Here is a 27,455-nt window from a genome sequence, read left to right as displayed (position 1 = left end):
GTAGGGTACAATAGGTTTCGGATTTGCAAGAGATTAAGCTAATGGCAATGTAAATGACAATGCCATTTATTTATCTGTTTTCAAAACCAACACATAAATACAAATTTTGTCATTTACAATGCCAATAGCTCTAACTTTTCCAAAGGCGAAACCATTGCATTGTAAATGCTTGTTCTGTATACAACAGTGTCTCGCAAGCAAGACTCCTGCGCAAGTGCAGTCTCACAAGCTCGACCCTAAAAAGCGTGTGCTGCATAACTAATCAGGCTTTTAGACCTGCTGTGCCAGTGAAATAGCCAATCTTCAATTCATAGATAATTTGATGTGATTAGTGTTAATGGTGAAACTTGCCTACGAGTCTCCTCAAACTCTCCATAGCATTGGACACAAAGACTGTCCCAGTCCTTTAAGAAAGAGCATTTGTGCCTGCATACAGACCCAAGACAGATTTCAAAAAGAGAGTTTTGATATTTTAGGGAGAATCTGCATTAGAGACTTCACTTTTCTTGAATGTTTTAAACCAGCAAGCAACTTCACCTTATGTAGGAGAGTTGGTTGCACTGAAAGGAGCATGCTGCCAGTCAAACATTTTGGCTGTAACAATTTATACAGACAGCAAGATTGGTATTGGTGTGGTGCTTCATTTTGGGCAACTGTGGTCACAAAAAGGTTTTATGGCATCTTCTGGAGCCCCATAAAACCCCCATGTCTATTAGATTTGTTTAAAGCAATTCAGAAAACCAAGAAGATTGCTGTGGTCAAGTACGCAGAAAAGGTTTGGTTACTCCTAGAAATAACTATGCTGATCAAGAAGCCAAATATTGTGCACTGGACGATGAGACAATGATTCAGGAAAATGAAAATGATGAATCAAGTATAAGTACCATACAAAATGCAGAAATTGTGAATCGTTTTTTAATTTCAATTCAGACTTCTTTGCGTGAGTTTAGAGACCATCAGCAAGAGGTTTCAGAAGATGAGAAAAAGAAATGGGAGAAATTAGATCACAAGAAGAATCATCAAGATGTGTATGTGAATAAAAAAAAGTATGTTCTCCCTCAGCAAAGTGAGAGGATTTATGTGACAATCTTTATGGGTACCGGGATTGAAAGGAAAGGCTGTGGGGTGCTTTTTGGTTTTAGCACTCAACATTTAAATACCAGTAAATGAACTGTACAAATATGTCAGAATATATAAGAATTCGGAAAGCATTAATGAATTAATTTTTTTGTAATTTTGAAATGTGGTGGAAACAAATATTTAAGATGATCAACATGAATCAGTACACTAGGTGATGGCAATTCCCACACAGTTTGTGCACTGTATAGTTTTACCATGAAAACTATAGGTCTTCAAATGTAATGATCATTTCAACTGAAAATGTGTTGTCTGTAATAGCATTATTCTACCTTACCATGCTTACTCCACTCTACACCACTCCACAATACTTCTATCTTTGCAGCTCCACTCAATGCCACTTCACTGACACTGAAATCTATGACACTCCGTGATACTCCAATCTATATTTATGCTGCTCCACTATACAACACTACTCCACTCTACGCCAGGATCTTTCCATGACACCACACTCCTCAGCACTCTACCCTATGCCACTCCACGCCTCTACTCCATGACACTCTACGCCACACCACTCTACGCCTCTCCACTCTACGCCTCTCCACTTTACTCCAATCCACAACACTCCACTTTACAACATTCTACACCACTCCACACTACTCCAATCCATTCTCCAACACTCTACTCTGCCCTACGCCACTCCACAACACTCTAATCCTCTCCACAACACAACACTCCACTCCACTCCACTCCACTCCACTCCACTCCACTTTCCTCTCCTCTTCGCCATTAACTTTTAGCCATGCTGAACAGCTGCAAAACAGGCGTACAACCTGGCTAAAACACATTGGCAAAGCTGATAGCGCTCGCACAGCCAGTACCTTTTGGCCAAAGCTTGTTTCTACTAGATTACATCTCTGGCACATCATCAGCAATGGCACAAAAATAAAATCACTCCGCTTATAAACAAGCCAAAACAAAGCAAGCAACCTGCTTTCCAAGCTGCAACTAAAATACGCAATCTCGTCATTACCTTGCTCATTAACACTTGTAGCCACCTGAATGTGCTCTGTGAAAATTCTAGTACTGTCACTTGTCTACAAGCATTGGCATAGCCAATAGGGCTCGCCTTTGGGAACTTATAAGTGTTGTGCCATGCAGCACATTGTCCTGTTAATAATCCGGCTACACAATTTTACACCATATAAAGTTTAAGGACACAATCCCTGTGGGTCATGGACAGAAACATACTTTGTAATGTACCTCAGCACTAGGCTTGACCTAAAAAAATAAATAAACAAAGCCAGGACACTCATAAACATGATTTTAACACCCACTGCCATAAAGCGGATTCAGGTTAAATTGACGAAGCTATGTGTCCACGGACTAGAACAATATGGAAAACCTGTTTGCAAAGCTCATCACCCAAAAAAGTATTTATATGCAGAATGTGGCATACACACTTGCGATCGAGAAGGGGTCTTCCATTAATGACTTTATTGGTAAGCACTGACATCTAATATCCAAGGGTCTTAGTAACATAGCTACCGGCTTAACATGATTTTTATGGAGAAAAGTGCTTGTTGAGCTGTAAACAACAGTGAACAATCCAGTAAGTGTCCAGATGCTGCCTGGCGCAAATCATTTCCATCTCGCCACTCCTCTTCAAATGCCAGTTCTATAGAATTCCACATGTAGCAAGGTCCAATAACATATTTAATCTAAAAAAAAATATCAAAATAATGCAATTCCAGAGGCATTGCGTGTGGAAAGCCCTGGAGTTTGATTATGAAATCAAAATGATTACATGTTCTACTTTCTTCCACCGTAAATAAAGCACATGCATTAGATGTAACACATTCCGTTGTGTTGTTCAGACACCACTGTCCTCTAAAACTAAGTGAGAGAAAGCAGTCCTCGCTGCCTTCCAAACTCAAGGCCATCCTTGGCCACACAGCAGTAGCGTGGAGGGAAATAAAGTAAAGATGAACAACATCCTTCAAACAATAACTAAGAAACAAAAGTGCTCCTTGCTGAACGACAATTAAGTAGAAAGAATAAAGGATGAATAGATAAGCCTATTTTAAAAGGATGAAAAGTCATCACTTTCCTTTGGGTGACCCCCTCCTTGCACCAGCATGGCTAGTGCGAGCCACTACCTTAAGTGGTTTTACCGAGACAGACCCAGCCAGGGTCTCAGCTGACAAACAAGTGTGGGAGCATATGTTGGTTTCTCCATACATCCTTTATTCTTTCAGTAAGGTATACGCACTCACCCAACATTAAGCAAGAAGTCCTTTTGCGATTTAGTTCCACAGCTAAAAAGGCACATTCACTGGAGGTGCCGGGCTAATGCAAGAAGACTGCACAGCGATATCCTTTCTGTAAACTGTTACCATATAGCGCCCATAGCCTGGATATCCCTTTCTTCTGGAAAGCGAGAGATTGCTCTAGGTTGCTCAACTATTTAAACTCACTACACACAAATGGACATCCTAAAAATATAGTACAACATAGGACAACCAAGCAGGAAGTCTAAAAGTGCACCTAGGCATAAACTTGCAAACCCCACACGCCCATCAAGTACACTTACAAAGAGGAGCCACTTCTATATAAAATTCGGAATATTACTATCCCCCCTCGAAATTGCATTCATAAAAAGACTCAAATAGAGTCTGTAAACATTGGCATCACTGAACACATTCAAACAACCACAGTCTTTGCTAAGGCAAACCCCCTTAATACACTTGGAGCTACTTCCACAAATTCTTGTTTTAGCTGCTAAGCTGTTTGAGATCTTTGGTGATCAGGCACTAAGGTCTGACATGCCCTATAGGACGATTCTGAAAGAAATACACAATAAAGCATATTCTTAATATGTTTTGTGCACGGATGCCGATATATTTTTGAATTCAGTATATTTCCTATTTTAGCACACTGTATGTTTCTGGTATGGCCCCTTGATGCTGAGGTCCATCAGAGAATCAAACTGGGCCAGATACTCGAGGGAGGCGACATGGTAAGCACCCCTCCTTTCCAACTACAGCACCCTGGCTCACAGGCAGGCCTTGTATAAATCTTTCACACCACTTGGCAACAGGTCAGACTAAAATTGAAATGTCCCAGGAATTATTTAAAGCTGTATGCCGACCAGGTGCACCGGAAATGCAAGGCACCCAAAATAGCATCAACCGCAGACCCAGATTACAGCATCAGGAGTTAAACTGTGTCCTGTTTTACACAATGTGTGCAACTCCCCATCAAGGCAATGAGCCCACAATCTGCTGCCCTGCATGAACGCCAGTGCTGATTCTCTTGAAACGCTGAGCTCCGCACGCAGAACAAAGGGTGTATGCGCCGGGGAAGACAAACATTTAAATAACAAGCTCTAAGAAACTTGAAGCGATCCCGGAGCTAAGGGAGGAATTGAGAGCCGCCATCACGCGATCAAGCCCTAAGGGCATTGTAGCAATTCCAGTGGGAGAGGAGGAGTCGAGAGCACTCGTCATGCGATCAAGCCCTCTGTGCCTTGCAGTGATCCCAGAGCTAGGGGAGGAGTTGAGAGCCCTCTTCACAAGATGCTAACAGCTCTTTTCAAGCACTCGTGCTTGTGCGGGCATCCACCTTGCCGGAACGAGCAGCGGTGCGCTTGTCATCGGTTTTCAATTAGCCCACGTGCCTCTGCTTGCTCCCGCAAGGTGGATGCCGGCACAAGCAGGAGTGATTGAAAAAGAGCTGACCAATTTCTAAAGGTCATCTCCTAGAGCAGCGCAAGCGCGCTGCCTAGGCGAGACCTAAAAACGCACGATCTGGTTATTACTGATGAATAATCTTTAAATACTGAATTACACTGGTGTGATAATCTACATTCCATTTTATTGTTATGACTATGTATTTTCTTTTTTTAACATTCATGCATGTAAGGTTCTGTGCTCTGTGGTGTATCTTTGCAAGTGCATCTTTCAAGCGTAATTCCATGCTCTGCAGGAGGGCCGGCAAAGTAGTCAGTTAGTAGTAGAGCATTGGAGGTATCGGAGAGGTGGAAGTACGCTGCAGGATTGGTTCCACATTTTATCTGGAATAAACATACTATTTACATTTGCCTGCTTACCTCTCCTGCTTTGACGAACCTTGCCTCAACATATTGGCAATGACATGGGGTGTGGCTAATTTTGAGCATTTTGGAGCCCATTCTCAGCGTTCGTATGCGGCAGCTGATCGTTGTTTGAGGACACGGATGCTAGTGTCAGTTCTATTTAAAAAAATGCAAGACTGTCATAATGGTAATAGAGTTATTAGGACAAATGCATGTTACAGATGTGGGTCGTTTCATCATTTGGGTAATAGCCCCAGTTGTTCTGCACAACAGAAAAGATGTAACAGGTGCAAGAAAATGGGGCACTGAATGACAGATTGCAAAAGTGGTAATGCAGTTAGAATCAATTGTGGCCCAGAAACAGAACCCAATCAATTGCATAAGCATGACTGCATTAATACAGTTACTACTCTATCTGTGGAAGTAGATCAACCTGATGCTATTGAACAGGGTTGTGAACAGGATGAGGGACTAATTGCTAAATGCAATGGGTCTTTCTGTGAAGTCAAAATTGGAAATGTGGACGTTAAAATAATAGGTTGATTCAGGATCGCCAGTTACTATGTTATGTGAAGCTTTATTCAAGTCGTACTGGGACCATACTTAAGAAAACAAATATAAGAGCTGCTTTATATGGAGAATCTAAAATTGAGACCATAGTTTCTTTAAAGATTCTCTGAAATTTTCTTTTAGAGAGATTTTTACTAACATTTATCTAGCTATCAACGGTAGAGATATCATGGGGTGTGTTAAACCAAGGTAGACTGGGAATTGTATTAAGACCTGTTACTACTATTTCTGTGACGTTGGTGGAAAGCAAGCTGGAAAGTATTCATCACCTTTTGGCAAAGTATCTAACAGAATTCTCTGAGAGTATTGGTACTGTGAAGGCGTATGAACAAATAATTTTAAAGGAAGAGCAATACGGAATGTTCCCTGATCTGTGAGGAATGATTTAAGGAGCTATTTGGATCACCTGTGTAAAGGTAATATCATTGAGCCCATTAATTCATCTGAATGGGTCAGTGCTATAGTGATTGCTAAAAATAAAAATGTACAAATCTATTTATGTGAGGATTTGGGTTCACTTAACAAAAACATCTTAGTGGATTGTCATCCTCTTCCAAAGATCAATGAACTTGTAACCACTTTGGAAGGGGCAAACATTTCCAGAATATTGATCTTGAAGCCGTGTACGTCAAAGTGCCATTGCAAATTGAGTCGCAACCTTGGACTACTTTCATTGCGCCATTTGGGGCTAATAAATGTATACGATTGCCATTTGGCCTTGGATCAGCGGCAAGCGTTTTCCAAAAGCTGATGTTCAGGTTGCTCAAAGATGTCTCTGGGGTGCCTGCATTTCAGGAGGACATTTTCATTTTTGCGAAACTGTTGAGAAGCACAATAACATTTAGGACCGGGTGTTGGGTATATTATCTGAGAATGGTATGACTGTCTCTAGAGGCAAATGTATGTTTTTAACTGATGAGGTGGAATATTTGGGACATTGTATCACATCTGAAGGGGTTAAACCCAAAGAAGATCTAATCAAGGCATTGCTAGATCTACCGGCACCTTTCAACAAGGAGGAATTAAAATCATTCCTGAGTTTGAGTGACTATTATTCTAGATTTGTGATGGGTATGCTACTCTTATGGAACAGCTAAAGAAAATGCTTAACAAAAAAGAGAAGTTTAATTGGGGGTCGGAAGAGAAAAAAGTATTTTTAAACATAAGGAGTTGTTACCGAAAATTCTGGTGTTGAAAACGTATATTATCAGTCAGAAATGGGTCATCACCGTTGATGCTAGTGCTGTTGGACTCTATGTCAACTCGTAGATACTGTGGAGAGTACTGTTGCTTTTGCATCCAGGGCGCTGTCTAACACTGAGAAAAGTTATAGCACCATCGAAAGAGGAGCTCTTGCTTAGGCATGGGCTATAGAAAAGTTTAGAGCTTATGTTTTTGGCACGCATTTCATTTTGTGCACTGATCATAGGCAGATTATGTATCCTTTTGGGGGACAAAAGAATGTCATCTGCCTCGTCTAGACTCATTCGAATTCTCTTCAAGTTCAAGGAGTGCATTTTTTATATTCAGTACATACCAGGCAGTACAAATGCCAGAGCTGATTGTCTATTCAGACTTCCTACTGGTGCACAAGGGGGTGAACAGAATGGTGGTTTGCTTGACAATGATGTGTGGTGGCCAGTGTGGATGTTTTTGACAGATATCAGGTTGTTGTTTCTGATTAAGAATGGAATTTGTCACGTGCATAAGATGCGGTGATGAGGAAAGTTTTAGAGTTTGTACAACAAGGATGACCTCATGTAAACATTGCAAGGTAGAGTTATATTGTTTCTGTCAAATGGCTGACCAACTTAGTGCCGAGTATGGAATCCTATTGAGGGCTGGGAAGTTTGTGGTTCCTCAAAAAATTAAATCCAAGTTCATTAGACTAGGTCACAGGGGATATTTAAAGACTACAGCCACTAAGTATTCCTTAAGGTGGCATTTTTGATGGCCATATATGGACAAAGATGCGGATGACTTTGTATACTCATGCCAAGAAGGCATTTTGTCTAATAAGCATTGGAAGCTTATTGATACTCATTTAATTGCAATTCCATTACCCCAAGGACGGTCGAGTATGGTGGCTTAGGATTTTGCAGGACCCATTTCTGCACTTCCTGATGTGTCTAAGTATTTAATAGTTGTGACTGACTATTAATCCAAATGATTATATTTTGACTTGGCTGGGGAGATGTCCACTCAAGTGGTCATTCATTTCTTGAAAAAAGAAAACCTTTTCATCAGAAGGTTATCCTGATGAATTGGTCGTGGATAACGGTGTGCCGCTGGTTATTGAGAGTATGGACATTTTCAAAAATGAAAAGGGATAAGCACTATAATATTGCCTGATATTGGCCACAAGCAAATGGTGCTGTTGAGGGCCAACCGGTTGCTTAAGGAAGGCATCCAAACTGCTTTGACCTGTGAAGTTGATGTTGACCACTTTTTGGGGAATAAAGTGAGGGCATATCACAACACACCTCACAGTTCCACTATTGTATCTCCTTTCACGTTGTTGGGGGGTAAGCATTCTTGCACAGGACTGTGTCCTGATTGGTTGCAGAACAAGTCTTCATATGATTTTGAGAATGGGTACATTTTAAGGCAATGAAACTCAAGATAAAAAATACTCAGCAAACAATGAAGTCTCGTCATGATTCTGGGAAGCGTTTGTGTAAAGGAAATCACACATGGCTATGTTACAGGATATGAGACACAAGAAATAGAAAGTTGATTTTCATTTTAATGGACCATATAAGGTATCCAAGGTGGCACGCACGTCTGGTAAATTTGAGTAAGGACATTGGTAGTCTAAAAGAAATTTGGTTTTGTTAAAGGAGTTTCAATGTTCCATGTTAAGAGAAAGGTTGCCACAACAAGTGAAGTTGTATTGACTACCTATAAGTAGTTCTGGGAGTAGTAGTAATCCTTCACATTCGCAATTCAGATCTACAAGTAATGAGATTACTGTAGGTGCTTTTAAGAGCGGCAATGAGGTTTCTTTGAAAAAGGAAGGGGGCAATACTCAGGAAGCAGGCACTGCATGCCTGGACAGTGTTGCGAAAGAACTTTGATGAAAATACTTTTGAGGGCATTAGTACCAGAAGTGGTAGGGTGCCTAAGAAACCAGTTTTTTTTGCAAGATTTGATGGATATACTTGTCAATTTTGTTTTTAGTTTTAGCCTAGAGCAGTGGGCATGCGCTGCATTATGGGAGGCTTCTTGGAGCACTCCAAACTTCCCCGAAACTTCTCTGTGTGGGTCTGGCAACTCCCACACATTCGATTGGCCTTTGAGTGTGGCTTTCAATAATGAAAGCATGCAAATGGCCAAAGGCAGGTGCATATTCCACCTCTTTTCCAAAGGTTCACTGCCACTGCGTTTTGCTCTCTGGAGCAAGCAGCGGCGCGCAGGGTGGCAGCAGGACGTGGATCAGGTTACTAATTAAACACATCGCGGTCGCTTTCACTTTTGCGGCCGCGCTCGTTTATTTAGTCTCCTGATGCTTTGCTCCCGCCCCCACCTGTTGTCCATGTTCATAAGGCTCCCACCCCCCTCCCGTTGTCCGCATTCCCTTTGTTCCCGCCCCCCTACCCACTTGCAGCGACCCATGAGGTAACTCCCCTCCCGTTGCCCACGTTCACCAGGCTCCCGCCCCTCTCCCGCTGTCCGCATACCCTTTGTTTTGCTTCTGCCCCCCTCCCCACTTGCGGCGGCCAGGGAGGTGCTCCCCCGCAGCATACCACTCTTTGTCAAAAGGCTGAACAGAGTCAGCAAAAACCATTGGCAAAGCCAAAAGGCGGGACCTATTGGCTTTGCCAATGCTTGTCTGCCAAGCCGATACACGAGTGGCACCAGTAGGGCGGGACACTAGTCCAAGCAAACCCACCTGCCACCCCAAACCCTATTCTCCTGCATGGCTAAACACTTATTCTGTCCCATCGGTGAGACCTATTGGCTATGCCAATGTTTGTTTGTTTTGTTATTTGTTTTATGAAGGAGGGGAATGTGTGCTAATCTAGATTCCATTTCATTTTTATGACTGTATATTCTTTATCTGAACATTGTTGTATGTAATGTTCTGTGTTCGGCGGTGTGCATCTTTGCAAGTGCATCTTTCAAGTGTAATTCCATGCTCAGCGTGCGAGCTGGTAAAGTGGTCAGTTAGCCTTAGAGCAGTGGAGGCATCAGAGGTGGAAGGATGCTGGAGAATGGGCTCCACATTTTATCTTGAATAAACCGTCCTATTAACATGAATGCTGTACCCCTCCTGCTTATACGAACCATGCCTACCCAACTGGTCAACTTTTAACTCCTGGAAAAGTTTAAAAAACATTGGTCCTATGGAGAACATCCAGACGAATATTTGGTTTGTTCAAATAAGATTGCGATTACATGCAGACAATTCTCAATGTCTGCTTTGGTGGGCTTTATGGCCAAGCCATTATCCAAAAGCAATACTACAAAACACTGCTTTTTTTAAAAGTCTTGATTAAGAGTGTTTGAAGAACACTCACCATTGTATTCTCTATAAACACCAGTTTTGGCAGACACTTAAGAAGGGTTTATGGAAAGTCCATAATACTCAGTTTTTAAAACCTCCTACAAACCCCATAAACACGGCATACCACAGTTACTGCTCGCCCCTAAGACAAACTGACGGATAAATAGAAACAAATATGATGTTTGTCAAGATTAGGGGCAGTAAATAAAGGATTTTAAAATGTTTAATTTACAAGCGATCAGATCTGTACTAGCTTGAAAAAAGTAAATTGAGGTAGGAAACGCCAGATGATAATTCCAAGACAAACACCGAATTAAACTGCATTGTAAACAACTTAAATGGAAATCATGACATTGTCCATGGCCTCCATGAATTTAAACATGAAAAAGCCTCATCAGGGATTACGCTTTTACATTTAAGTAGGAAATCACGTGTACTGTCCAACGCGTTAACTCGAAGAAATACCCTTCAAGATGTATATTGTACCGTCAAAGCTTTTACTCAACTGTCCGACCCAATGAAATCTATAAATGCATTCATCTTCACTGTGGCTAATGGAATTACGTCTGGACACAGGGGTTTAAAACAAAAAAGCATTATGAAAAAAAGTCTGGACGCACCGATCCCCCTTGGAAATCTATCTAAACCACCAAATCTACTCATTTCTTATTTGGCATTCTTCGTACACATTTTGTAAAACGGGCCCTTCATATACAGATTCCGAAATGATGATCTCAACAAACCACATGCTTTTTAAAGGGAGATTCGGATGGGAAGCTGATATTTGTAACTGAAAAAAGGGTTTTACTTAAGGCACTGACAGACATAAAAGGTCATTGTTAGATCACATTAATGTGGCACAACGCCAGCTATGTCAATGTTGGCTGGACTATATTTTTGTATTTGTATTTGTATCTGGGTTTTATATCGCGCCAAATCACCGCCAGGTCTCAAAGCGCTTCTGACCAAGTACAGCAACATGAAGAAGGGTGGATGGGATGCGGATTGCCGGCCTATCTTACGGGGATGTAAACGCATCCCTGAAGAGCAGAGTCTTCAGGGATTTCCTAAAGCGGAGAAGATTAGATTCTCTACGAAGCACCTCCGGTAGCTTATTCCAAATGGTGGGGGCTTGGACTGAAAAGGATCTGCCACCTTTAGTTGCCATTTTAAAACGTGGGCAAGATAGCAGAAGGGAATTGGAGGATCGTAGAACTCGCTTGGGTTTATACACTTCAAGCCTCTCCTTTATATAGGCCGGCGCCTGCCCATAAATTGCTTTATGGCAAATGCACAGGCTCTTGAATTCAACCCTTTGCTTTATAGGGAGCCAGTGTAACCTATAAAGTAGAGGGGAGGCATGGGTCCGTCTAGGTAATCCGAAAATTAGCCGTGCTGCGTCGTTCAGGATGACTTGTAGACGATTAATTGAGTTTTTTTGGAAGACCTAGGTATAATGCGTTCCCGTAATCGATTCTGGAAACTATTGTAGCTGAAACTATGGTTCGAAGCATGTTCGTTGAAAGCAGAGGGACAAGCTTTCGCAACTGCCTAATCAGGTTGGTACATGATCCAACCACAGCGGATACTTGGTTGGTCATCGAGAGCTCCTGATCGATTTTAATACCGAGACTCTTTACACTGGGGCATGGCTTTGGGGTAGGTCCGAGTTCTTGGGGCCAGAACAGATCATTCCAGGGGGAGGCAGAGGTTGAGACTACAAGGACCTCCGTTTTATCTGGATTGATTTTTAATAGGTTGGACAAATAGATTTGTGCAGCAATTATAATTTATTGGCGAAAACTACGTTCTGAAAAGTAACAGCAAATGCAGTGACATGCAAATCCAGCACGGACATATACTTAGATACAAATGTTGATTGCGATACATGCACCAATTACAAAACAATACTAATATACAAGAAAGCGAGAAAAAAGTTAGAGGGGTGATAGAATAAACTAAAGAAGGCGGAAAGTAAAGAGAAGAAGGAAAGGAGGAACAAATTAAAAGAAGGAAGACAGAACAACAAAGCAGGGATGAGAGGCCGGCGGGGTGAAGCCCAAGTATAGTAATGTGGGGGGAATGGGGAGAAGGGTGCAATGATGGTGATGAAGAAGAATCAAGAGTCAATGCGAATTAGGTGGGGGCATCCTGTGGAAAGGGGGACCATATGAGAAGAAAAATAGCTGCTTAAATCCATGAAATTGTAAATAACTTTTTCGTGGGATACGGTCTTGTACATCTCCACTTGTGATTCCTCATGAGAGGGAGATTGTGGAGAACGTCAATGTTGCAGAATACAAATCTTGGCAGCTGTTAGGATATTGACAAGCAAGCAAAGCGGGTCATCTTGGAACGGTCCAATAAGTCCTGGAGGAGGATTAGGGGGTCCGGCAATGGCGAAGACAAATCCATACATTTGCAGAGCGTAGACCCCAATGCTGTCAAGAAGGGGCAAATGGCAGGACAATCCAATAAGAGATCAACAATAACACAAGGCACATGATCACATCACCAGCAGGAAGAGTGAGGAAGCAACCCGGCAACCTGATGCCATGCAAGATTCAGTGCCAGCCCTGAAGGATGTTAAAAAGACGGAGCTTCATCCGTGCCTCCTGAACTCCATGTCCCGGGCCTCAAAAAGCTCTGCCCAATCCTCCTCATTATATTCTACCTGCAAGCGGGCCTGCCAGGTCGTACTGAAGCTAGCCAATTGTGCCAAGGTGAAGAGGTGGCGAATGAGGAGGCAGTAGAATCTGGACATCACACCTTTAAACTGACCCCAAACATTAAGGTAAGAGAGCACCAGGGGATAGGGGATGGTCCAGGGTTGGGGACAGAGTTTGCTTAGCAGGCAATGGAGCAGTTGTGTATAGCGCCACTGTTGCATATGCGGTACAAAATGGGGTAGTGATGGACGGAGCATCTGAACCAATCAAACACTCACACCCAGTCAACAGATCTGGGTTTAATCCTTCACCGTTCTTTAGCCCACTCTGCCACCCCAGTTCAGACATGGCTATATGCAAATCAGTCTGACCCTGTGCCTCATTGGAACAGTCCAGCCCAAACTGCCAAGCCATGCCTTCCCTGGACCGGAATCAATCTTCCTAGGACCGGTTTCTGGCATTCCAGCAGTCTTCAGCCAGGCTTGCTTGAATCCAGAGGCAAAGTGAGCAAGGGACTCACATCTGAGCATACCCTGCCAACTTATGGCGAACAAAGCGGTACGAAAGGGGGTGGTGATGGATAGAGCATCTGAACCAATCAAACGCTCACACCCAGTCAACAGATCTGGGTTCAATCCATCACCGTTCTTTAGCCCACTCTGCCACCCCAGTTCAGACATGGCCATATGCAAATCAATCAAACACTCACACTCAGTCAGCAGTTTGGGCTGGACTGTTCCCATGAGGCACAGGGTCAGACTTATTTGCATATGGCCATGTCTGAACTGGGGTGTCACTAAGGATTTTTCGTTTTTCCAATTGGTGAACATACAAACCCGCTACGCTCGGCGCGAAAGTACTCCCCATGCTGGTACCATGGCATTGGCAAAATAGGGTTTCCTCGAAACGGAAGCGTTTTCCGTTAGAGCAAGGCGGCCAATTGGAAAAACGAAAAATCCTTAGTGACACGAATCCACATAAACAACATATAAGTCTATGGAAAAGGTACATCGACGATGTCCTACTTATCTGGGAAGGCACAGAGGCAGAGGCACTAGAGTTCCTAGTATGGCTCAACCAGCAGGATCCTTTCCTTAAGTTTACACACACTATGAGCAGGTCACGCCTAGTGTTCTTAGATTTAAACATCATGACAAATGGAGATTCACTAATCACCACTACCCATTTTAAACCAACGGCAAGGAATTGCCTTCTAGTCTTTGATAGCTTCCACCCGAGACAACTAAAGGAGAACCTACCTTTTGGACAGTTTTTAAGATTAAGGCGCAATTGTAGCTCAAAAGAAGCATTCCACCAACAAGCTAATGACCTCACAAAAAAACTAATTGACAGACAATACCCAGTGAATCTGGTCAAAAAAGCAAAAAAGAGAGCTGCGAACAACAACAGGGAGGCACTATTGGAACCAAAAGTAATCAGGGAGATATCAGAGAAGAGACCTATATGTATCACCACCTACAATATTGCCTCTGACAAAGTAACTAAAATCATTAACAAACATTGACGCACTCTAAACTGTGGAAATCTAGACATACCAAAACCAATGTTTAGTCACAAGAGAGGAAAAAAGCTGAAAGACTACCTCGTCCACACACGCCCCAAAGCAGAGAACAGGAACTCAAAACAAAGAACTATCAGCACGGTACCTACAGGACGCTACCCTTGTGGTGACTGTAGTGTTTGTCATTTGACGAGTGTGACAAAGAAAATTACATTCAACAACAACATGACTTGGGAAATTAAAAACTTCAACTGTAACACTACGGGTGTAGTATATATGATTACCTGCATTTGTAACCTACACTATATTGGCATGACAACTAGAAAGGCCAGTACAAGAATAGTGGAGCACAGAAGCAATATAAGGTGAAAAAAGAATACCACAAAAATGACGTCTCATTTTATCGAAAAAAACCACACACCCAATGACATGAACTGGGTAATCCTGGACAATCTATATGGACAGGACAACCTGGAGCAACGCCTTCTGGAAAAGGAACAATGCTGGGTGTACAGACTCAAGACTGATACCAACGGATTGAATGATACCATTCCTTGGGGCTTCTTGGCTAGACAATCATAAGCTAATGCTAGTTTGAATCATAATTCCATCATACCCAGATGGTTTTTTTAATTAGTAGAAAGCCCTCCAACAGAACCACCTAGTAATGAATAACAACATGACAGTTTCATCTCACCCCCACACTGTAAATAATTTGTAAAAGAAATTTATTTTGAGTCCCACTGTGTTTATGTTGTCTGTGTCTTGGTTCTTGATTGATATAAATATCATCGCGAGGATCAAAAGATGGATTCCGGTTTATCCCGAGCAGAAGGCCATCTTGAAAGATCATCCGCGGTCTAGCTTCTCACAGGAAGCAAGGCGGCAACTCAGGAAGCTACATATTGAATCCTCGAGACTGAGACGGGAACCGCCGGTCTCGAGGGATGCCGAATAGGTTTACCGCAAGGAAGAGCTCCATAACAAGTAAGACCTTTCCTTTCTAGATTGCCGAACGGAGATGATGTGGCGACCGCGTTTGATACACACGGCATGCCCGAACCAACTTGGTAAGATCCGCCCATAACTAACCCCTGATTATTCCACTATACAGATGTTTCACACTTGAATTCCGAAATACAGGAACACACAATGGTTTTAACTGTGCATGTAAAATGGTGTATTTTAACAATTATTCCCCTCTAGGGACATCACGCTCATCTTTATGAGCGCCACAAGATTGAGCAATCACTTCAAACCGGCTCTTTCTTTTTCTAGTTCACAGTAAAGCAAACGAGATGCTTTGGGAGTCTATATTAATATTAATATTATTTCCTTCTCAACAGATACGCAACTGAATTGCAGCAAATTCGTATGTATATATTGATTCATGCTCAACAATAGGCATATATCTCACTTTTTGGAGTGGTACTCACAGGGCTGGACCCTGTGACGTCCTGAAGAAGAGCTGAGGGGTACAGCTCGAAACTAGTTAGCTTTTCACTAGGGTCCTATTCTCATAATAGAATTAGCTCACCTAGTGAATCACCCCACTTTTAATATATCCGCTAGGAGCACGAATAAAGTTTTTTCCAGCCCACTAGTAGGATACTTTTAACTCACACCACTCCACTCACTTCCCCCTTTTTTCACATGACACCACACATAGTCTACAAATAAAAAGTGCTCCTACGTAGTACCGTTAGTTGTAGCACGCCTCAACCCGCAGCGGGTTGGGAAGCCCCTATGATGAAGCATGTCATAGTGAGGAAACTCTGGTGAGTGAGGGGACTAAAGAAAAAGGTTTCTCCCCCCCCCCCGCCCAGTTTTTCTTTTTTGAGACACATCCAATGTTGAAAGTGACGCATTTTTGTAAGCTAGGTTCTTTTGTTCTGATTTTTCGGATTGTTTTTGTACGTATCAGCCGTCTTCAGCCAGGATAGCTTGACTCCAGTGGTGTGGAGAGCATGGGACTCACGTCTAAGCATACCCATCCCACTCGGGGTGACAAATGCAAAAACCACAGTTGATGGACAGAATGTAGAACAATGTCATACATTCACCCCAGTACAGAGATCTGGGCCTAAATCCATCACTTTTTGGCACTCCACACCACCCCAATTCAGACATGGCCATATGCAAATCAGCCTGGACCCTGTGCCTCATGGGAACAGTCCAGCCCGAACTGCCAAGCCACGTCTTTCCTGGCACGGAATCAAGCATCCTAGGACCGGATTCTGGCTATCAGCCTTCTTCAGCCAGGATAGCTTGACTCCAGTGGTGTAGAGAGCATGGGACTCACGTCTGAGCATACCCATCCCACTCGGGGTGACAAATGCAAAAAACACAGTTTTGCTTGTTTTTATGCTACAAATCAGATGCTATGATTAGAGAATATTGATAAAAAATGTGGTTTATCACCTTTGTGAAATTTTTTCTTTAAACCTTTGTTGACTGTACGTACTGTAATAGCGTTGGTGTGTGTTAGAGACCTAGTAGCCAACACGGGGCTAGGCCACTATCATTAGTCCACTTTCTAGGGCTGCACGTTTAAGCATTAGTACTTTTCATCTGTTGGTTGCAGTCTCGTGGCAAGAAAGCAATAGGCACATAGCATGTGGGTAATAAAGTTTAATGACGGGGGTTTACAGTGGGGTATGGAATCCTGCTTCTATGAAGTGCTTGTGTTCTAAATAAAAAAAAAAGTTTCAAAGATACAACATTCAATGGCACAATTAGAAGCTGACATGTCCTCCAGCAATACTCCTAGGAGTTAACACTTGAGAAAAAGGTAGGACAAGCAAAAAAAAAAAATTAGAAGCAACATTTCTTAAAGGACACAAACAAAAGTCAATCAAAAGCTGGAGGAAGACGGAGGCGGGGTCTTTCCCCACAGGCTGAATACAGCCGGTCTCGCAGACAGTGTATGCCAGCTGCCCAGTCTCAACCTACAAAGGTGCTAGGAGTAATGCTTGCATTAAGTCCAACCACTGGCAATTTCTCCGAACAGCAATTCAACCCATCGTTCTTTTGCCCACTATGCCATCTCAGTTTACATCCAGCTATAAGCAAATCAGTTTTGACCCTACTCCAATGGGAACAGTCCAGCCTGAACTGTCAGGCCAGGTCCTACCTGAACCGGAACACAAGCAACCCAAGACCGGTTTCACCCTCACTGGGGCTCTTCAGTTGGGTGTAGCTTGGTTTCAGTGGAACAGTGATCACAGAACGCCTGTCTGGGCATACCTTTGGCCATTTAGGGGTTGACATCAAGCACACCAAGGACGATAGGATAAATGCCTGGAGTAAATGTAAGCACTGGTAACTGCTCGGGTTAGCATTTCAACCCATCGTTCTTTTGCCCACATTGAAACTTCTGTTTGGACCCAGCCATATGCAAATCATTCTTGACCAAGCTCCTGCAACAGATCCACCTTTTGCAAACTAGAAATATAAGGTGAGAGATGGATTAAAAAAATGGTCATCTATCTTTTCACCAAAATTAACATTACACTGAACAAAGCATTCTTTAAGAGACTTGCCACTACACTAATTGAGTGAATTTGGTCCAGTAGGAAGGCCAGAATCAGATGGTATATCCTTACACTCCAGTTTGAGAGGGGTGGTATTGCTTTGCCACTAATGGAAAGCTATTACTTCGCAGTTCAGTCCAGTTTGCTGGTAACTTGAATGCCATGCTCTGCCCGTGCTTGTTGAGAATGAGAATGTTACAATACTTACAGTCCTTCGGTTACTCTCCCTAGACCCCACCCTACAGATACATGAGGCCCATGAATAGATTTTGCCCATTAAGAACACTACACATCTGAGGGCTTTCTTAGTTAATGGTTTAGTCATCTCACACAATTAGTTTGACTATTACTTCCCCTTCCTAACAAACTCACAAAGAAGACTTAGACAAGCTGCCATATCCGTTTTAATAGATTTTCTAAGTGAACCTCCATACTTCACCCCTTTATTAAAACTGAAAGGCTCTACTAACATAAGGGGTGGGTGACCAAATTTTAATGGGTGTATGAAGAGTCCTCAGTGATCATAGTCCATCCTCCCGCGACTGCCGAAAAGTGAACCTGGGCCACAGCTTAGACAATGAAACTTGGTCCTTTTGCTGTAAACTAACTACACTGATTTCATGAATTACAGATACAAACGTATAGACCACAAATACTTAACATGCTTTTGTTAGATTTATTTTAAGATCAGTTTTGTCTATCAGGTAATCAATGCTCACATCTCACGGCTGATTTCATTCTCCTGGCTTGGGCATGGTATGTTATGGCAGATTTCTAGAGAACAGTCTTTGTAACACTAGGCTAAAGTACATCCAAGTGCACTAAGATGTCTCCTTCTAGCACTCTTTGGATATACCTCTAAGGTTCCCCCAGAGCACAAGAAAACTTACTGTCATGCCACTACTCCTTGGCAAATGTAGAACAGCTATCACCTGGCTTCTGGGCACCACCACTGTTAAAGCCCCGTTAAATGATGCAACACACTGAAATGTTTTCTCCGATACCTCATCCATACAAAAGATGAAAAAACAGACATGAGGCCACCCTCCAGGCATACATAGCTGAAAGAGATGAGATGCCCTCCTACCCGCTGGCGCTGATGCATCTTCTACAGGTTAAAGGGTGATCAATTTTAACATTTAGAATCATTCAAATCTCACTGCTGACATTCATGTGGATCATTTATTTCCATATGGCTCATTCACCGCAAATAATACTTGACAAGAGGTCATTACTCATTTGTTCAACCTTCAACCTGCTACAGTACAATATATATTGTTCACTACACAGCAATGTATGATTTTCAGTCGTTATCCACATCCACCTTCTTTTAATTATTATGTGATAGTGTTATTATCCTTTTGTTCTATTGTTTACCAAAATCATAATAAAAAAATAATTATTAAAAAAACAATACTGCTGAATCAGAAGCAGTCCGGGCTCACAGTATGATTAGTGAGTTAACTGTACATTTTTTCAAAGTCATAAATGCATTTGCTGTGATCAACCACTACAAACTCAGAACAGGGTGAGAACTGTGTAGAGAACAGAGGCAGCAGAATAACCAGCTGCTTATAGACAACCCTAAAAACACACAAGGTTTCATCAAATGTGACTTAATCGAACCAGTAAGTTTGTATCATTATCTGAGATGCTCCACACGTGCATCATTTCTGTTAACAGTCAAAATATTTCATTTGCATGATCTGTAAAGGAATACAAAGGAATTTTTTTTAAATAAAGAACTACCCCTTTTTGATGATAAGACAAAATGGCAGCATTTTAAAAGGTACAGATGCTTTGTCACACCAAGGCTGCAAGTGGATTCAATGTGCAGCAGTATCTTCCAAGACTTACTTCTAAGTGGTCATCGGGGTCAGGAGTATTTGATATGTTTCTGTTTCTCTTGAGACTTTTACAAGCAACCAGTATCAAATAGACTAAAAATTATTCTATTAATTCAGGTGCTTTTTGTTAAGCGCTGGCAAGTCTGCATGCAGCCTCTTCAGAATCCAATGTGATTTGTTTTTGTGGGTGCATATTTACGACAAGGCAGTTATGAGAGGATATCCCTACGTAGAGTTTAATTGCATTGTAAAACCAGGATAGGGTGGCTCACTGGTTTTTACATTGATTGTGTTTCACCAAGAGACATGGGACTGCGCTCAAGGCCAGTGTGCTTTGGTCATTTTTTCTTTGCGTGCTTGGTTCTGAATCCTTTGAAAGTACCCTGGTTCCTTCTGGTAGGGCCACAATTGGAGCTGAATGAAAACAGGATTACATGTATTCAGATGTTTTATGCACACAGGATTCTTTATGCAGGTATCCAGGAGGCTTACTGCTTTCTCTATCCTGTGGATGATTTTATGCCCTACACAGGTAGGGGAGAGGGGGCGGGGAACTGGAGAGGGAGTAAATTGCCCAGCATCCTAGTGATAATGGAGAACAAGGCTCTAACGATCAAGGATTAGTCATTTTACTAAACCTCTTTGAGAGATGTGATGTTTGAGATATCATTGTCCAGTGTAAGAGTTCGACCTGAAAAATCTAGGGCTTCTTTCACTATACCCACCACAAGGAAACATAAGTGTATGACACAGAAAAAATATAGGAACAAAAAGACATTTAGATCTCACTTCAGCATCAAAGAAATAACAAACAATCAAACACATGAAAGGGAATTATCCATTCTGAAACAAAAACATGAAGTTTATAGCTTACCTAGATTCTTTGGAAAGTAACATCACTTCTCTTCAGGAGACCCACCCTTTCACAGAGAACTGTCAAGAACAAAAGTGACGCTGGGTTAGTAAACCGCATCCCTCAAAGCGTCAAATAAAGAAGTACCAACCATAAACAGCCATGTACTTCAAAATCCTGTTACAGTATATCATCTTAAGAGAAGCAAATCCAAACAAGACAATTCAGATTTATTTTCACAGAAATGTAAAAACATAACCAGGAAAAACAGAATTATACAACACTGCCCAACCACGTTATGCAGAATTAAAGACTAAACTAGGTGAAAAATAAAAATTATGAAGTACATCATATAACAAAAGGTAAATTGTGCTGCAAAAAATATGGCACTAGGAACTCAAACAGTTTCCTGGCCATAAACATTTTAAAAAAATGCAAACCAGGGCAGCGTTAGTCACTTGCTCTTTTCAAACTACAGCAAAAACTCATCATGTTGGATGCAAGTCAAAGTGCAGAAGGAACTGTGTTTGAAATTCATAGAGCCTAACACTGAAAAACAGTAACAAGGAAAGAGTGAACACAATTGTACAATTACAAGCAATACAGTTCAATTGGATCAGAGACTATGAAGAGGAATATAGGACATTATCCCTCTTTTCTTGAAGAAAAATCAATCACCATAGCAAACAAGATTGGCGACGCACACCAACCACCTTGAGCTAAAACAATTTCTACTAGTTGACCAAATTAGCTGTGACAAAAAAAGTGGAAATTGGTGAAATGCCTCAACCCACAAAGTATATGAGTGTTCACTGTCATGTGGCTCAGTTAGGGCCAGTAAGAAACACTGCAATTTTAAAATGTGCTCATTTCCTAGGTTGCCTTCTTTTTCACACAACGACTTTTGACACACATTTCCTTGCATGACAGAGCAGGGTTAGTTTCTCTGAAACCACATTGCTTACAAAACATCTTCGCAAGAACACTATTACAACACCTTGAAAATGTTGTACAAGACGCGGACACACTTTGTGCAAATGTTATTTGTTATCTCGTTCATGAGGCAACTTTGCTATCACAGAGAAAATAAACAAAGCCGGCTCAGCTGAGGAATCAACACGGACGCATGGATGCCAATTGGTATAAATACACACACTTTCAGGCTCTGGCGGGGAGCACTCTGGTGTCACTTGCGAGGTTGTTGCTGTGTTGGCCTTTCAGCTCGGCTGGTTCCCGTTTATTCACTATACTCAATGCTTAACTTGTGCTGGTGCTTTACGGTGCCTTTTTATCAGGGCCGGGGGTCTACACTGTCACTGTTATTGTTGTTATTGTTACTTTAGCTTATATAGCGCCATCTCACCTACAGGTCTCAAGGCGCTTATGACCAAAGGAGCAGCCAGGAAATCTCACGCAGAAAGAAGGGAAAGAGCAATAGATTATATAGATCCAAAGGCTTCTCTAAACAAAAGAGTTTTTAGCTGTTTCCTAAAGCATAGGAGGCTAGTCTCTTTCCGAAGATAGTCTGGCAGCTTATTCCACAACAGTGGAGTCTGTATGGAAAAGGCTCTTCCACCCTTAGTTGCCATTTTAAAACGGGGCAGGCCAACAGCTGGGCGTCGGATGATCTAAGAGTCCGTTTAGGCAGATATGGTGTCAGGCGTTCCTTAATATAGGCAGGCGCCTGTCCATAAAGCGTCTTATGTGCAATGCACAGACTCTTAAACTCCACCCTCTGTTTCACCGGGAGCCAATGGAGTTTTAGCAATAACGGTGAAGCATGAGAGCATCTAGGAAGCCTAAAAATTAGACGCGCAGCATCATTTAAGACAACTTGCAGACTGTGTGTCAGATTTTTTGGCAAACCAAGTAGAGGGCGTTGCCATAGTCCAGGCGTGATATAATGGTGGCAGAGACCACCGTACAGAGCATGGATTGGGATAGGAGGGGAACTAGCCTACGCAGCTGCCTAATTAGGCCAATACATGTGCCCACGACGGTTGAGATCTGAGCCGTCATTGACAATTCCTGGTCAATTTTTATGCCAAGGCTTTTCACACTTGGCACTGGCAGCGGTGCGGATCCAAGATCTTGGGGCCATAACAGATCCCCCCCAAGGTGATATGCCCGTAGATACCACAAGAACCTCGGTCTTTTCAGGGTTGATTTTCAGCCAATTGGCCGTCATCCACCCCACTGTAAACTTGAGAGCCTCTTGCACATATCCATGTGCTCCAGATGAGTTCTCAATGCTAAATAACAGCTGGGTGTCGTCAGCATAGTTAAAAACACGACAACCCATAAGTACCAGAGATTCGATTAGAGGTTGTAGGTAGAGGTTGAAGAGCAGCGGAGACAACGCTGAACCCTGCGGGACTCCCCAATCCACACTACCAAGCTCGGAGATGTCATCCCCCAAATGAATCCTCTGCTGCCTCCCAGTCAGAAAGGATTTAAGCCAATTATATGCCATGCCTCCAATTCCAAAATTAGCCAGTCTGTCCAGAAGCAGGTCATGGCTGACAGTATCAAATGCCGCTGATAGGTCTAAAAGTACCAGGGCACTCGGATTCTTACTGTCAGCCATGCCTCTAAGCTCATCCAGCACCGAGAGCATCACTAACTCGGTGCTGTGGTGAGCCCGAAAACCCGCCTGACGCTCCTGGAGAAGACTGTGTGATTCCAGAAAGCCAGACAACGACTGCAACACATGTTGCTCCAGAATTTTAGACATAAATGGAAGTTGTGGGATAGGTCGATAATTGTTTTAATTAGTAGCATCTGTTCCTGGTTTCTTTAACAAGAGTCTAACACGAGCCTCCTTGAATCCCAGTGGAAGATAGCCCGTCCGCAGTGAATTGTTCAAGAGGGAAATAATGTGGTCCTCCAAGATAGGAAGCGCTGCCCGGAAAACGCTGGGGGGGCAGGGGTCCGCTGGTGACCCTGATTTTATGGAACTCATCAATTGTTTGAGTTTCACAGACTCGATCTCTGGAAAACTCGTAATAGTGCAGTCTTGAGGGGCACCCGTAGTCTGCCGTGGAGTGAAAGCGGTTCCTGCCTTACTCTTAATATCCAAGAGGATGGTGTCTACCTTTTCTAAGAAGAACTGTTGGAAGATGTTACAGTCGATTTTAACTTCGTCCTTTGACGGCTTCTTTGTTAATTCTGAGAGGATCTTAAAGGTTTCTCTCTGTATGTTGTCTGCTTGCTTTATACGATTATCAAAGTAATCGGCTTTAGCAGCCAAGATAAGTTTTTTTATAGCTGTTTAATAAATATTTATACTGCTCCCGATCCCTTTCCTCCTTGGATTTCCTCCAAATTCTTTCTGCGCAGCGGAGCTCTTTCTTATGGTCTCTCAGGGAGGGGGTGTACCACGGCGCACCTTTGTCCATACCCTTAGCTCTCTGTAATTTCTCTGGAGCTATCGGATCTATTGCTTGTATTAAATTTTGGGTTAAACTCCAGTAATCCTGGTCTAAATCCCCACTAAGAGGGGTAGCATACCGTGGGAGAAAGACTGACAGGGTTTGGGAATCAACCTTCTTCCATTGTCGGACTTTTTTGATCTTTGGGATTTGAGCCGGTGGTTTCTTGTTCATAGCAATAGCACAATAAAATAAATAATGATCTGACCAAACACACGGAAGCACATCTTCGACAGAGACTTCCGGGCCAGAAGTCCAGATTAAGTCAAGTGTGTGTCCCTTTATGTGTGTCGGGCCAGCCACCAGCTGTTTCAGGCCTACTGAGGACAGAACCAATTCCAGTTGGCGAGATACTGGGTCTTTAGAACTTTAGAACACTGCCAACTTACTTCACCGACACGACTGCACTGCTGTCTGCACATCATGGTCAAAGTACATTAAATATAATTGCCCTATTGCAGTGTTGTTTACTTCACAGACAGTCTCCAGAGTCCTCCCTCGGTGAAGAAGAATGTTTCTCTGCAGTGTTGCTGAGAGCGAGCCACCAATTGGGCTGTATTCGGTTCTATAGGATAGGGGGCTGCGGCAGCATGCCGCGCGGAACCTTTTTTAATTCCAAGCAGGGACGGTGGACCAGACCCCTGACCAAAAGCACTGGACGAGTCACCAGCACTCGTTAGCAAGACGTTGAGGTGGGCACTTTGAAGCAGCAGCAGGCTTCTTAATAAGTCAGTGCCACTAGCAGTAACTGCAGTTAGTAAAAACAAGCATTTGCAATGCAATAGGTCTAGCATTAGGAAAGTTTGAGCTATTGGTATTGTAAATGACAATTTTTTTTATTTATGTTTTGTTTTTGAAAACAGCGAAATTAATAGCTTTGTCATTTACAATGGTAATAGTTATAACTTTCGTAAATGTGACACCTATAGCATTTTTAATGCAATATGTGTTGTATTTAAGTGACTTACATGTATTGATATTACAAATATTAATGGCTTTACATTTTTTTTAATAATTAATACTTAAAAGTTTTTGTAATTTATAATGGTAATAGCTTAAACTTTTGTAAATAACTGTTGTGAATATTATGTTCAGTGTATTTTATTGTGATGAAAATCCAAGAACAGAAGTGAAATATTAACATCTTCTTGTTACATTTGTAATAAAGCTTGAAACATTGAGAGAACATATTTGAACCAGTTGTTGTTGAACGGTTGCACAGAGATTGATGCTGTGGTGGCCCCGAGTGATGTTGTGGTGGCGAACGAGTGATAATGTGGCGTTTAGTGATGCTGTGGTAGCGCATAGTGATGTTGTGGTGCTCCTGAGTGATGTTGTGGTGGTGCCGAGTGATGCTGTATGCTATGGTAGGTTTTGTTTTGCTATCTTATGTTTTGTTTTGCTCTCCTATGCTTTAATTTGTTATGCTATGCTATGCTTTGTTATGCTATGTTATGTTTTGCTATGCTATGTTTTGCTATGCTATGATTTGTTATGCTAGGTTTTGTTTTGTTGTTTTATTGTGCTATGCTTTGTTTTGCTAGGCTATGTTTTGTTATGCTATGCTATGTTTTGTTGTGTTTGGTATGCAGTGCTATGTTTTGCTATGCTATTATATGCTTTGTTATGCTATGTTGTGTTGTATTTTGTTAAGCTACGTTATGTTTTGTTGTGTTTTGCTACGTTTAGTTATGTTTTGTTGTGTTTTGCTACGTTTTGTTATGCTATGTGTTATGTTTTGTTATGCTATGTTTTGTTTTGCTATCCTATGCTTTGTTTTGTTATGCTAGGTTTTGTTATGCTATGTTTTGTTTTGCTATCTTATGCTTTGTTTTGTTATGCTAGGTTTTGTTATGCTATGTTTTGTTTTGCTATCCTATGCTTTGTTTTGTTATGCTATGCTATGCTTTGTTGTGTTTTGCTATCCTATGCTTTGTTTTGTTATGCTATGCTATGCTTTGTTGTGTTTCATATTGCTATGCTATGCTATGCTTTGTTATGCTATGTTTTGTTATGCTTTGCTAAGCTTTCTTTTGTTATGCTATGTTGTGTTTTGTTATGCATGCTTTGTTGTGTTTTGTTATGCTATGCAATGCTGTGTTTTGTTATGCTATACTATGTTGTGTGAGGGTGTGTGAGGGGGTGTGGGGGTGAGGGGGTGTGAGGGTGAGGGGGTGTGAGGGTGAGGGGGGTGTGAGGGTGAGGGGGGTGTGAGGGTGAGGGGGGTGTGAGGGTGAGGGGGGTGCGAGGGTGAGGGGGGTGCGAGGGTGAGGGGGTGTGAGGGTGAGGGGGTGTGAGGGTGAGGGGGTGTGAGGGTGAGGGAGGGTGTGAGGGGAGGGTGAGGATGAGGGATGAAGGGGTGTGAGGGTGAGGGGGTGTGAGGGTGAGGGGTGGCGAGGGTGAGGGGTGGCGAGGGTGAGGGGTGGCGAGGGGGTGAGAGGGTGGTGAGGGGGTGAGAGGGTGGTGAGGGGGTGAGAAGGTGGTGAGGGGGTGAGAAGGTGGTGAGGGGTGAGAAGGTGGTGAGGGGGTGAGAAGGTGAGTGAGGGGGTGTGAGGGTGAGGGGGTGAGGGTGAGGGGGTGTGTGAGGGTGAGGGGGTGTGAGGGTGAGGGGGTGTGAGGGTGAGTGAGGGGGTGTGAGAGGGTGTGAGGGGGTGTGAGGGTGAGTGGGTGTGAGGGTGTGAGGGTGAGTGGGTGTGAGGATGAGGGGGTGTGAGGGTGAGGGTGTGAGGGTAAGGGTGTGAGGGTGAGAGGACCTTATAAGTGTGTAGCGTTGCAGCTTTCCAATGATGGTGCTAAATACAAGATGTGACTGACGTGCAACAGGAGGTTCGTCAACAGCAGAGAGGGAGCAGTGGCAAGATAAAACACTTTTTTTGGGGGGATACTGTTGCGTTTTGGTATCACTCATTGGTATTGTATGGGCTAGCTAGCACTAGGAAACTTGCTTTAAGATGGCCATAGGCGCTTTACATGTCTTTAATAAAATAAAATGCAATCCTAATAAGTGGAGGAATGGATGGACAAGAAGGATGGGCCCGTTGTAAAACGGAGGGGGCTTGGAAGGGTAAGTTACATTGAGCCGTTCTCGGGTCATTTTACAGCTGAAATTGCTTTTCATTTAATTCCAGCAGCAAGCAATAGCTCATAAAACACTTTGGATGAAATGAAAGAGGCATCTTCGTGTGTTAGGAGAGGCACTTATATCTGCTTTGTTTTCTGCTCGTATGTGATTTATTTTAAGGCGCCACTTCTTGAAGGAAGAAAGCATGCTTGGCAGATTTTAGCGAGAATCCGTAAAAAGAATAGGAACAAGCCCTGGCAAATCCAGCAGGTTACGCCTTTATAAAATC

General features: G+C 42.6%; 1 protein-coding gene across 2 annotated transcripts in view; it reads right to left on the bottom strand.

Moving 5' to 3' along the window:
• Positions 1-27,455, bottom strand: part of SNCAIP (synuclein alpha interacting protein) — a 440,197-nt gene that overhangs the window by 365,967 nt on the left and 46,775 nt on the right. For both annotated transcript variants that reach the window (XM_086961078.1, XM_086961079.1), the window contains exon 2: positions 20,696-20,754. The gene's annotated coding sequence lies outside the window, so the exon portion shown is untranslated. The remainder of the gene's footprint in view (positions 1-20,695; positions 20,755-27,455) is intronic.

This window comes from Lissotriton vulgaris, chromosome 3_1 (assembly GCF_964263255.1).
Source record: "Lissotriton vulgaris chromosome 3_1, aLisVul1.2, whole genome shotgun sequence".
In the NCBI taxonomy this organism is placed as follows: Eukaryota; Metazoa; Chordata; class Amphibia; order Caudata; family Salamandridae; genus Lissotriton; species Lissotriton vulgaris.
Note: the sequence above shows the minus strand (reverse complement) of the source record. Positions and strands in the feature narration are given on the sequence as shown.